Raw genomic sequence first — 12,722 nt, 5'->3', positions numbered from 1 at the left:
CACCAGTGACGAAGACATGCAGAACATAGCAACCTCCCTGGGAGGGCCTATGGGCCATAACAACCAATTGACCAATCAACATAGGGCAGGTCATCCAAGCCTGAGACTGTTGCACACCCCTAGACTCTCCCCTTACGCTGCCCTTTAAGATCCCTGTCTCGTGGTTTCTTGGGGTCTTTCTCCAGCCATCCGCTGCGGTGAATGGATGAAAGGCCGGAGCTAATGGGGTTATCTCATTAGACAACTACAATAAAAGACTCTTTGCTTTTGCATCGAAATGGGCCTCTTGGTGATTTTGGGGTTCAGAATTTGGGCACAGCAGTGCTAGCACACATTTGAACACATACTTATACATACACACCTTTACATGCCTGTTCATATGCATGCATACATGCAAAAAAAGAAAACACCGCTGAATCAAGTAAGCAGAACACAAATACCGTGTGATTCTACTTACTGAACTTTCTAGAATCAATAAATTTGTAAAGAGAGCGATAGGGCCTTGCAGGGCCTGGGGATTAGATGGAATGGGCAGTTACTGCTTACTGTGTAAACAGTACACTTGGGGTGGAGAAAAGGGGGCTGACAAAAGAGGTGGTAATGGTTGCGTAATAGCTTGAAACCAATCCCTGCCAATCACACACATAGAATAATTAAAGAGAAAATGTATGTTTATGCATTCTCTTACAGCAAAGCTTAAAGAGTACTGGGAAGGAGAAAATAAGAGATTTAACAGTGGTAAGTCAGAGGGATTGCCACTGGTGTGAGAAAAAAAAATATCAAGGACAGAAATTTGATTCGGGCTTGGGTTAGGAGGTTCCGGTTCAGGGTATCTTGGCTTCGATGCGTTTGAACCCGTGGGTGCACATTCTATCAGGGTGGGACAGACACAGTACATTTTGGGGGGTAACACTTGTGGTAGAGCAAAGCTGCTTACCTCCTGAAGGCCTGGAAAGGGAGAGGAAGACCTACTGTGTGCGGAGTGTCAGGTTGGGCAGAAAGTATCTCTACCTGCTGGGCCATCTCACAGGTCCCAAGACATTCGTTTAAACAAACGACTGAAGAATCCCCACCCCCAACCCCCGTGACCCCCCCAACCCCCGTGAGCCCCCCAACCCCGCTTTTGACTACAGAGTTAATGGCCATGTGTGTTTTAATTTTTATCTTCTTGCAACTCTCTGTTCACTGGGCTCTCTTTGCTTGGACGTGTTTGTTTTCCTTGGCCCACCCGCAGCAAATTCCTGCAGCCTTATAAGCATGCAGAATTGCTGTCGTTGGGCTAGCAAGCGCTGCCCCATCTGTGAGTAAGGAGACCCACAGTGTTCTCTCATGAGTCACCACAACACGGTTGCCAAAACCAATCAAGTCAGTGCCAAATGCGAGCAGTCACCAGAAGACTCCCAGCAATTTACAGTGTTTTCATAGGGAAAGGGAAATGGGGTGGGGGGAGGGTCCATTTGCATATTTTTTTCCTCCTTTCTTTCATCTGCTGCTGCCCTTCATAAATTATAATCATGATGGGGCTGAAAAGGTGGCTTGCCAGGTAGGAATGTATACTGTTCTTGAAGAAGACCTAGTTCGGTTCCCAGAACCCACGTCAGGTAGCTCATCATGGCCTATAATTCCAGCTCCAGAGAACCCCATGCCCACTTCCGGGTCTGCCGCCCCCCCATCCTTCTTACCCCTCTTTAGCTTTTCTTAGGAAGTGAGTTATTGTCTTTTCCTTATAGCTCTTGATACTGTTTCTTTTCTTTATCTCTTTAATACTGTTTCTGATGCTATTTCTTTTGTCTCCTCTATAATGCCTCTCAGAGAGCTTTTTGGGTGTGTCTGTTTGAAGAGCTAAGCTCATCTTGCATTTGGGTGTCCACTTTCTCTAAATTTGGGAGCTTTTCTGGTATGATTTCTGTTAAGAGATTCCCTCTCCCTTTATCTCTCAGCTCCTTCTCCTATTCGGTAGATTCTTGATCATCTCCCAAAATTCTTGGACATTCTGGTAATGTTCCTTATTTTTTCTTTGTTGGTATTTGAATATAGTATGTTTTTGACCATGACTTCCACCTGATACTATTTCCACTGCTGGGCTGAGCCTATTAGCAATGCTTTCCACTGCAGTTTTTTGTTGAATCGTTGAGATTTATTTTCATTTGTATTCCTTCTCTGTTTGTTTGGTTTTTGAGACAGGGTTTCTCTATGTAGCTCTCTGGCAGGCCTGGAACTTGCTATGTAGCCCAAGCTGGCCTTGAACTCACAATGTCTTAATTAGGGTTTCTATTGCTACAATGAAACCCTATGACCAGAAAGCAGACTGGGGAGGCGAGAGTTTATTTTGTCTTACAGTTCCATCATGGAAGGAATGCAAACAGAGCAGAAACCTGGAGACAGGAGCTGATGCAGAGACATGAAGGGTGCTGCTTACTGGCTTGCTCCATATGACTTGCTTCGCCTGTTTTCTTATAGAACCAGGGACCAATCAGCCCAGGGGGGACCCTAGCCACAATGGGCTGAGCTCTCCCACACCAGTCATTAATTATGATCTTATGGCAGCATTTTCTCAACTGAGGTTCCCTCTTCTCATATGACTGTAGCTTGTATCCAGTCGACAAAAATCTAGCCAGGACACGCAGAGATCCTCTTGTGTCTGCCTCTGGAGCACAGGGAGTAAAGGCACGCACCACCACAATCAAGTTTTTTTTTAAACCTCAAGTTCATTTCTGAATTGTTCTTCCATGTTGCTGATCTCCCTCTGTGTTCCTGGCTTTCTTTGGGTCCCGCATTGATTTCCTTGCTTCTGTCTTTAGCTTGTTTGAACTGAATCTTCTGTGCTAAGTCAAGCAATCCAGAAACACAAAGAGACGCTGCTGTTTTTTCCTACATGAGAAATCAATGTGTATCTTCAAAGTTCTTTATAGCAAGCTATTCTCTAATCTCATGGACAAGAGAAAGGGAAATATCAGCAAGTGAACAGATTGAGTTCAGGGAGAGGTTGAAGCATTTGGGAGAATTCTGCTAAGTCTGATCACAAAACATTCCTTAGTAAAACTCACAGAGGCAAGAGGTAGAATGCAGTCTACCCAGTGTCAAGGCAATGGGGCAGTGGGAGGCACTGGTCAAAGTTATAAGGTTTCGGCTAAGGAAGGTGGATAACTTCTGGAGCAGATAACTACACTTAGTACAATGCTGTATACTTGAATCTAAGATGCTAGTTATTTATTCTCACCACACACATACAAAATAAGAAAGTAACAAAGTTGCACAAGGGACATGTATGTTATTTAGCCTGACTGGAGTGTCTATTTGAAAATATGTTGCACCAGGCATGGTGGTACACACCTTTAATACCAGCACTTGGGAGGCAGAGGCAAGAAGATCTCTATGAGTTTGAGGCCAGCCTGGTCTACAAAGGTCCAGGACAGCCAGGGATATACAGAGAAACCCTGTCTCTAAAAACAAACAAAAGAGAAAAAATAAAATATGCTGCATATCTAATCACTAAACTGTACAGTTAACATATAAAAAATAGGGCTTTAATGTGTAAGATAGGGTTTTTAAGTAAACCCTATCTGTAAAATCCTCCCAAAGAACAGGAAGAGGAAGACGGGGATGCATTGGTCCAGGCTGTGCATGGGAAAAAGTTGAGAGGCTGTTCCGATCCATGTGGTAATGGCAGGGGCCGGGTTTCAGAGGTGCTCCTTCCCACAGCCGGGAGATACACAGACAGGCACTGACCAAACACAAAGCAAAACAAAACTTTCTCTTCAAATGAGAGCATTTCCCATGCTGACCCGAATTGGCTCTGCCCTTTGTTGTGCAGCAGATAGAAGCCATTGAAATTCGTTACTGGCTGAACCTAGGCTCATTATGTAAGTGGCCTTGCATAGGGACCTTTTTGTTCAGCAGCAGAGACAAAGTGGGTACCCCGGCCAGAGCATTAGCTGTCCACCTATCTATCTATGGAAGCCTTTTGAGCACTTTTTGGCTCCAGTTAACTGGTGGCAGCAGTTCAAGCCTGGTAGAACTCTATCTCGTCACAAGGCTCCGTCTCCGGGGTCTCATCCCGGACATTCCATGCCGCATTTATTTCACACACAGGGAACCCCACAGCTGACTGCAGTAGGCCCTATGTTCATTATCAACCCCCTTTTTGCTTTTTATTTGAACCAACTCTTCAAGAATAAGATATTTGGTTCTCATGAGTAGAGACGGTGTAAGGGGGATTCACTGGTATTACTAACTCCATGAAGATTTTAGACTGGTCTTCAATGTGTGCCTTTGAGTTCTTCACAGCAAAGGGAAACTCCAGGAAATAAATCAATTGAATATTCGGGGAAAGGGTGAAGCCTTTGGGAGAGTTCTGTTGAGTTGTGACCACTCAAGACAGTTCACAAGTGACGGAGCTCCTCTGGGATTTTTGCCTTTCACTTGAAGCATTCTCCAGTTCAAGAAGATGCTTTACCATAAACTGAGCCATAGTTATATGCCTGCTGTATTTCTAGGTGCAATCAATGCAATGGAGTCAGCAGTCTCCTAAGCATATACCCATTACAAGGCTGAAGAATTGTGAAATATGAATTACAGAGAATTCACTAGTCAATTATCATTTTAGAAGGACCTTTTAATCACAATCTAAGGAAACATCACTCTCCTAAGGACAGTGCGCAGAGGCTTGTCTCTGAGGGAGCTCTAGGTCTTGTCAAGTTGATGGCATTATAACCGTCACAAAGCTTCTCTAGGATAAGGAAGTGAAAGAGAACCAATTTCTTTTTTTTCAGACACAGGGTTTCTCTGTATTGTCTCTTGGAGGTTGTCCTGGAACTCACTCTGTAGACCAGGCTGGCCTCGAACTCACAGAGATCCGCCTGCTTCTGCCTCCCGAGTGCTGGAGTTAAAGGCGTGAGCCACCAACGGTCCGTCGAGAACCGATTTCTTAATGACCACATCGTTTCTGGAGTTCAACCCTACGTTTGGAATTCTCATCGGTAAGATAAACTTTCCCATGGCTCCACATGGTGTGAATTGAAGTCTTGTGTTTAACTTTTCAAAGCTTTAAAATCCTCAAGGAAGTGGCCGAGTCTCAGGATGTTCAAGAGGGGTGCACTAGTCAGGTTTCCACAGGAAGACAAGGTCCAGAAGATTCCACAGTCTGAGAGCTGAGAAGGGGCCAAGTGGAGAACCCCAGAGCCTTTACCATAGCATGAGGAAAAACAACAGAGCAGGGCAGCTTGAGGATGTGGGACCAGAGGACAGAATCCACGAATCCTAAGCCTGAGATTCCATCCATAGTCACAGGCGGTGAGCACTGCTTCCAGCCCTTTTGCAGAACCACAGGCCTGGAGGAATCTCTAATTGAGCTAGACGCTGCTGCTTCTTCTGTTTGGGGGTGGGGGTGGGGGTGTATCTGTGTCACGGAGTGATCCTTGTCAGCCTACGTGGACCTCGGCAACCTCCTCAACACACTCCACAACTGCCAATCAATCAGAGTCAGAAAACTCATGTGAATTGCGCAATGGAAAAGCACATGGAACTCAGAGCTGTGCTTAAGAGAGCCCGGATTTTTGTTTTGTTTTGTTTTTCATCCCAACAACAAGCACACCTTTTATTCCTCCTTCCCGCCAACTTGTTCCAGGGGACCATAAAGTGTACAGACTTCCGCTCAAGACGTCTCAGCATCCTAGAACTGTGAGTCACAGGCTGTTTTTGAGGCCTCATGGTGGCCAAAAGTGAAGGCTTCCTGGTATAGACTTTCCTTTGCCTCCCTGTGGCTGAGCATTTGACAGCCATTGGTAGGATAAGTGAAGGGACTGGAGGATGTAACACAACCTTTTGTTGACTTTTCGCTGATCCACTGGAGATTCAGTGAGGGGGGCCTGAAAAAGCTTGATTTTTTTTTTTTTTTGGTTTGTTTGAGACAGGGTTTAAGCTTGCTGATTCTTACTTGAATGTTAGAAATACAGGGTTAGGGTTAGGGTTACATTTCCCATCTTGGGGACACAAAAAGGAGCTGTGGAGCTTCCTGAAGCTGTTTTGCCCCCCAAATAAACACACAAAGACTTATACTAGTTATGAAACTGTTGGCCGATGACTAGGGCTTCTTATTGGCTAGCTCTGTCTTAATTATTAACCCATATCTTTTAATCTAAGTATTTCCACATGGTCCAGACCTGTTACTCCTTTATGGTCCACATGGTGACTGCTCTGGTGGACCCTCTCTGCCTACCTATCCCAGAATTCTCCTTGTCTCCTAGTCCTGCCTATCTTCCTGCCATATTGGCTAACGGTTTTTTATTCATTAACCAATAAGAGAAACACATATACAGAAAGACCACCCCCACCAAACAGGTGCAAGATTCTTAAAGGGTTCACTCAGCTATGTCTTTGTCTTATCCCCATTTGAAACTGTCCTAATGCTCTTGAGAAACCGGAGAAACAAAGTAGCAGCGCACTATAGTGGGAATATATGGCAGAGAAAAAAAAAAAGGGGGCTTTCTTGATGGATAGAGAACAAAGGGGAAGCAGGAAGAGTCTGGGATCTCATTACCCCCTCGGAGGACACACTCCCAGTACCCAGAGATCTCACATTAGTCCCTGACTCTTAGAGGTTCCATTGTGTCCCAGAAAATGAGCACCGAGGCTCTCACCCAATCCTAAGGATCGAGGGGGTCACCCTAGACCCCACTCTCAAAGTCCCTTCCCACCAGTATTTTCAGAAATGCACCCCACAAACTACACTACCCAAGAAAGGTGTTAGCAGGAGTGAGTTCCGCAGACTGCATATTACCTGGAGAGGGTGTGTTGGCAGAGATTCTGCAGTAACAACACTCTGTTGTCCGATAGCTCAAACCTGGAGGGAAGCATGGCGGGGGGTGGGGGAATGGGGGGGTGCCTTCCTTGGTGTGGTATTCCATCTCTGGCGACCTGTGTTTCCAACTGTGAGGACATTTAGTCAACCAACAGCAACATTTGCTGACACTGCAGACAGGCACAGAGCGGGGCCGAGTGGAGGAAGCTCAACTCAGTGGCTCCAACGTCTGGGCACCAGATGGGCATCCTCTACCTACATTCTCATTGCCTTCTCCTCAGGATCACAGGGTGGCAGCCACAGCTCCAGGCACCATAGCCTCTCCTACATCCTTATGCTGATGCACAAAATAAATGCATTTCTCCTTCACAACGTCTCTTCCTTCCCACAAGTCACAGGCTGTCCCATCCCTTTACCTGTCCCTGACCCGCAACCCTGAGCCACGCATTCCTTCCACGTCACCGTCGAACGATGAAGATTCATCCCCAAGTCTGAGCCCATTCTCTCTCAGACAGTCACATTTCTCACAACAACAACAAAAGGAGAACAAGTACTACATAGAGAGTGGTTGTTGTTTACAAGATACACACTTGGTTTAACAGGGGCTGGAAAGGGGGCTCAGAGGTTAAGAGCACCTACTGCTCTTCCAGAGGTCCTGAGTTCAGTTCCCAGCAACCACATGGTGGCTCACAGCCGTCTAAAATTCAATCTGGTGCCTTCTTCTGGTATGTATGCAGAGCACTGTATATGTAATAAATAAGTAAATCTTTAAAAAAAAAAAAGAGGCGCTGGAGGGATAGTTCAGCTGTTAAGAACTTAACACTGCTCTTGTAGAGGACCTGAGTTCAGTTCCTTGCACCAACAGCAGGCAGCTCACAACTACTGCTTGTAACTCCAGCTCTAGGGGAACCTGGTGCCCTCTTCTGGTCTTCAGGAACACTGCACTCACTCATACATACCCAGACAAACACATACTCTTATAAACAAAAATAAGTATTTAAAAGAGAAAAAGGGCTCAAAAGTACCCAACACAAAGAAGTGGTCACCACTTTAGTGAGGTGGAAATGTTAAATTACCTCAACTTCATCATTACAGATTATATGCTTGAACATGTTATACACATCAAACTGTCACAATGAGCAAGAGAGCCATTGTTGAGAACCTACTGAGTCTACCGTGAAAGATTTGTCTCGGGGTTCCTGAAAGCCTGTCTCAAGGACTACGAGGGTCCCCAAAGTTACCAGACAGAGAAGCCCTCTGTCAATAAGCATCTCATGAGACTTAAGTTCTGTGGAACAAAGCATTGGGGAACACCACCTCAGGGCACTCTCTCAGTGTTTCCGCCTCGTCATATGACATCACTTTCAGGCTAGACAGAAACCTTCCCTTCAGCCCTAAGTAAATACGATTTTCATAAATTTCTGTCTTCCTGGTGTTTTTGTAAGTCTCTCCTTGTCCAAGTCAAACCTGGATTCAGAATGACAATTTTTTTTCCTACTCTGCCAAAAAAAACCTCACACCCATACATTCATTCTCAAATATTTTCAGCTTCAAAGGCTTAAAAAGAAAATAAAATGCAAGATAAAAGTCCTGAAATTCCGTCAGCTGTTCTGAAAAGCGTTAGTGATTCCATCCGCCCCTGAATTGCATGGTCACCCTTAGACTCGGCCCCGTGGTGTGTTTCTGGTTTCTCTCTTAAATGAGACATTTAAGCTTCCTTTCTCCTGGGAACCTGAACATGGTGTGTACTCAAAATTCATTCCTGTGGGTTCTGTAACTCAGGCTCAAGGGTAGCTTTGGCCAGCACCAAGTCTGCAAAAGGTTCCCATGCCAGGCTCAGGCCTTACCAGCTACAGCAAGCCACACTTACCGAATCTGGTCTCACTCTCAACCTGACAGTGAAAACCCTAAGTTCAGGGAAGCTGAGCCCAGGGCTGTCTATGTCACCAATCCCCTGACATGGGCTCACTGTATAATCACTAGCTGTTGAAGAAGACTAGGAGGCATCTCAGGAGGTGACCTGGGTTCCCCAGCTCCTTCAGGATGTTCTCATTACATAACTGCTTGAAGTTTACCCGGTATGATATAAACTTCTATGTAGGAGGAAACAGTGTTCCGCCATTAACCATGTGACTTATTAGAGGCACATACAGATGAAGAAATAAAAGGGCGGTTTACCGTACCACTAACCACACCCACTTTAGGCATGACTAAAGACGTATACAGATATAGGCGGTGAACTATGTCACTAGCCAGGCCCACTTTTGGGCATGGCTAGGGGCGTGTACGGAGGAAGGTATAAAAAACTGAACAGCGGAAGTCTCGCTCTCTTTTCCAGCTTCCAGTTCGGTGGTGGAAAACTACTCGGCTCATCTGGGTTACTTGCTTGTCTCTTGTGAGTAATTTCTACAATAAATACTTACTTATACTTTCAATAAGTGTGCCGTTTATCATTGCAGCGTCACTTCTACTATTTAAAAGTTTGGTCTTGATACAGATTTCAGAAAGGTAAATCAAACTCACCCTTGAACAGTCTAGGTCTGTGTGTGTGTGTGTGTGTGTGTGTGTGTGTGTGTGTGTATGTAAATCTATGCAATTTTTTGTGAGTTAAAGGGAATAGATTATAAACCACATTTTGTCCTTTAGTTATAAAAAAATCAGCTTAAAACTCACATTTGGGGCATTTGTCAAAGGAGAAGGAATTTTTTAAAAGGGTAGTTTGGCTTATGTTGACAGAACAGGAGAAACCGGGCATGGTGGCACACACCTTTAATCCCTGTCCTAGGGAGGCAGAAGCAGGTAGACTGCTGGGAGTTTGAGATCAGTCTGGTCTGCTTAGTGAATCCCAGGACATCAAGAAAAACATAACAGAGAGAACCTGTACTGGCTGGGTTTGGGTGTCAACTTGACACAAGCTAGAGTCATCAGCTGTAAGTCAATTTCTCAGCTAGTGATCAACGAGGGAGGGCCCAGCCCATGATGTGTGGTGCCATCCCTTGGGCTGGCTCCCCTGGGTTCTATAAGAAAGCAGGCTGGACAAGTCAGCTGAAGTAAGCCAGTAAAGCAGCAACCCTTCACGGTCTCTGCATCAGCTCCTGCCTCTGGGATCCTGCCCTGTTTGAGTGGATTGGGGAGGTGAAGCCAGTAAACTAGATTCTGTAGCACATGCAATGTGAGAAGCACTGAAGGCAGGCAGGCAGAGAAGTCCTGACCTGGACCTGACCCGGTCGTGCCAAAGTCATCACTTCATCGGGACCAGTGGCCTAACTGAAGCGTAGAGCAGCCTCAATCCCTGATCCCCCGTGTTTTGCATGGCCAGGCTTGGGATATAAAAAGTTCAGCATCCCTTGGGATCTTGCAGATGGGCAAACACCTGCCACTTGCCCTGCCTGGTAAAGAGAGGCCGAGGTAAGTTGCCCAGCAGCCCATCCTGAGACCCACCCTTCACCCAAGGCTTCCTTCCTGGCTACCCTTGCTTCTGTTACTGAACCTGTGTGATTGTCATTCAGGCTGAGACACAGGTGAAGTTGAGAGGCTGTGGCCAGTGGATCATTTAACATATTTCAATACAGAGGGACACACACGTATGCAACTGGAGATGATTAACATGCGCAAGACCCTCTCTCCTCTGACCGTGCTTAGGCTGGGCTGCTCCTAAGGTACCCTAGGGATTTTCTTTCCTTCTTTTTTTATTTCCCCTGTCTCCCAGACTACTTCTTTGTCTGTGGCTCCCTCTTTGCCCTTCCTGTCTTCTACGGTGTCACTCGGTGCTTTGTCTGAAACTTAAATGAATCCGAGGACACAAAGAGACAATGAGACTCTTTTTTACCCGAGTCAAGAAACCACCTGCACTCATTGAGGGACGCTGTTCTCATGTGTCCCTGCCAGTGTGTGCCAAGGGCATTAACCACAAATGCCACCCTCAGCTCCCTTACTCAAGGGGAGCCCCTCTGTGCTCTCAGATTGGTGGGTTCTGGGGGAGACAGGGGAAAGGCACCTGTGTTATTGTCGTCATCCATATTAACTCAGTCCTTTCACTACAAGAAGACCAGGAAGAAGCAGCAGGAAAACTGAGCCAACCCAAGTCTCAGCACCTGCAACTGTACATTGTGAAACCAATAGCATCCCTTAGGCCGTTCAATAGAACAGAGGTGAGCATTCTTGCAAGTCATTGGTTACGGCCCTAATTAACTCTCTATAACCTAAAAGTCAAAACAATGTGAGCCACTCAAAACATTTGTTCTTAATATGCAATGCCATCTGAGTCGGCAAAGCCTTTTGTTCCCCTGCCAGACAATTGGCTTTGATTTTTCTCTCCTCTCTGCTGCTGGATCAATACAGCCGAATATTAGAATATTAGACAGAAATCTCTGCATTTCAAAGGTCATGTATTACATATACTGAAGTATCATGTGTTCAGTTGACTTACGTTCATGCTTCAAAGGTGAGACGTGAAGGAACGGTGGTGAGCCAGTGTCGGCTGATGAAGGACACTGGGCACTGAGCAGGACAAGCCACGTACAGTCGTCACAGAACACAGACAGCTGCCGGAGTAGGATAGATGAGCTGTGTGCTCCTCCTACAAGGAACCAGTTGCATCTGAAAGATACGGAGAGAGTGGGTCTGGGTGTGCTTTGCTCACTTTAGAGCTCGTCGAGTGAGGAGCACACCTATGGTGCATTTGTACAGAGAGGGGCCGATGGTCTGAGCTGAGTGACGGCATGCTCAGGTCAGCACGAGTCACTGTAGAGAAGACAGGTTCTCGCTCAGGCTTTCTGGACCCTGGCCGAGAAGCCCAGTTACTGGATTAGAAACAGGACTCCCAATCAGACAAGGTCACAGTAGAGCAGCCCCAAAGATGGTACTATCAGAATGGTTAAAATGAGGATGGAGGCCAGGCTGTGGTGGCGCACACCTTTAATCCCAACACTACTCAGGAGGCAGAGGCAGGTGGGTCTCTGTGAGTTTAAGGCCAGCCTGGTCTACAAGGCTACACAGAGAAAACCTGTGTCAAAAGAGAGAGAGAGAGAGAGAGAGAGAGAGAGAGAGAGAGAGAGAGAGAGAGAGAGAGAGAGGATGGAGATGGAATGTTTATGGTTTTAGAAATAGGCTGGCACACCTCTCCCATTTGGTTCCTTGCTGGTTCAGAGCTGCCTTATTCTTGGACAGAAACTTTCAAAGCAATCTCAGGATTGCAAAGCTGGGGATTTTTTTTTCCAGGACAAGATTTTGTATATTCCAGACTGGCCGCAAACTTACTATGTAGCTAAGAATGGACTTGAACTCCTGGCCTTCCTGTCTCTACCTCCCAAGAGCTGGGATTGCAGTCTCTCAAGCCACCACACCTTGCAAAATCCTGAGATTCTGAAAGATAATCACAGCCATCACTCCTAAAACGGCAAGAGAACATCTAAATTATTTCAGAAAACTACCAGTTTGGGGCTAGAGATATAGTTCAGTGGAAAGAACATTTGTCTAATGTGCCTAGGGACGGACACACACACACACACACACACACACACACACACACACACACACACACACACACACACACACAAATAGAACCTCTTTCTTTGGTGCTGTTACATCCAGACCACAAGTGCAGATGAATGGGATGAGTTTGTGTAAGCAAACAAACAGGAGCACAATTTAGTGAACAAGAGACTCATGCATCAGAGAAAACTCACAGCTAGAACCGGACAGTCTAGAAAAGGCTGTGAAGCAGTCATGTGCCAGCCCGAGTCTCTTTTATAACCCTACCAGGCCAGGAAACTACTGCCCCAGTGAGTCACTGATCTGGTCTTTGTTGGCTTCCTATCTTACTGCCTCCTTTAGTATCCATCCATGGGACCTGGGGTGGGCAATGGCTCTGCCTCTCAGACCAGCAGCTGCCATTTCTGTTCTCTTGATATCCATCCTCCTT

At 46.1% G+C, this 12,722-nt stretch overlaps 1 long non-coding RNA gene across 1 annotated transcript in view; it reads right to left on the bottom strand.

Moving 5' to 3' along the window:
- LOC121143711 overlaps nucleotides 1–11,328 on the bottom strand; it is a 28,160-nt gene extending 16,832 nt beyond the window's left edge. Inside the window, exon 1 of the long non-coding RNA XR_005881036.1 lies at nucleotides 11,229–11,328. This is a non-coding gene — a long non-coding RNA (uncharacterized LOC121143711). The remainder of the gene's footprint in view (nucleotides 1–11,228) is intronic.
- Nucleotides 11,329–12,722: the final 1,394 nt, after the last annotated feature.

Source organism: Mesocricetus auratus, unplaced genomic scaffold, assembly GCF_017639785.1.
Source record: "Mesocricetus auratus isolate SY011 unplaced genomic scaffold, BCM_Maur_2.0 Super-Scaffold_100013, whole genome shotgun sequence".
Lineage (NCBI taxonomy): Eukaryota > Metazoa > Chordata > Mammalia > Rodentia > Cricetidae > Mesocricetus > Mesocricetus auratus.
The sequence above is the reverse complement of the archived record's forward strand: the minus strand, read 5'-3'. Positions and strand labels throughout refer to the sequence as shown.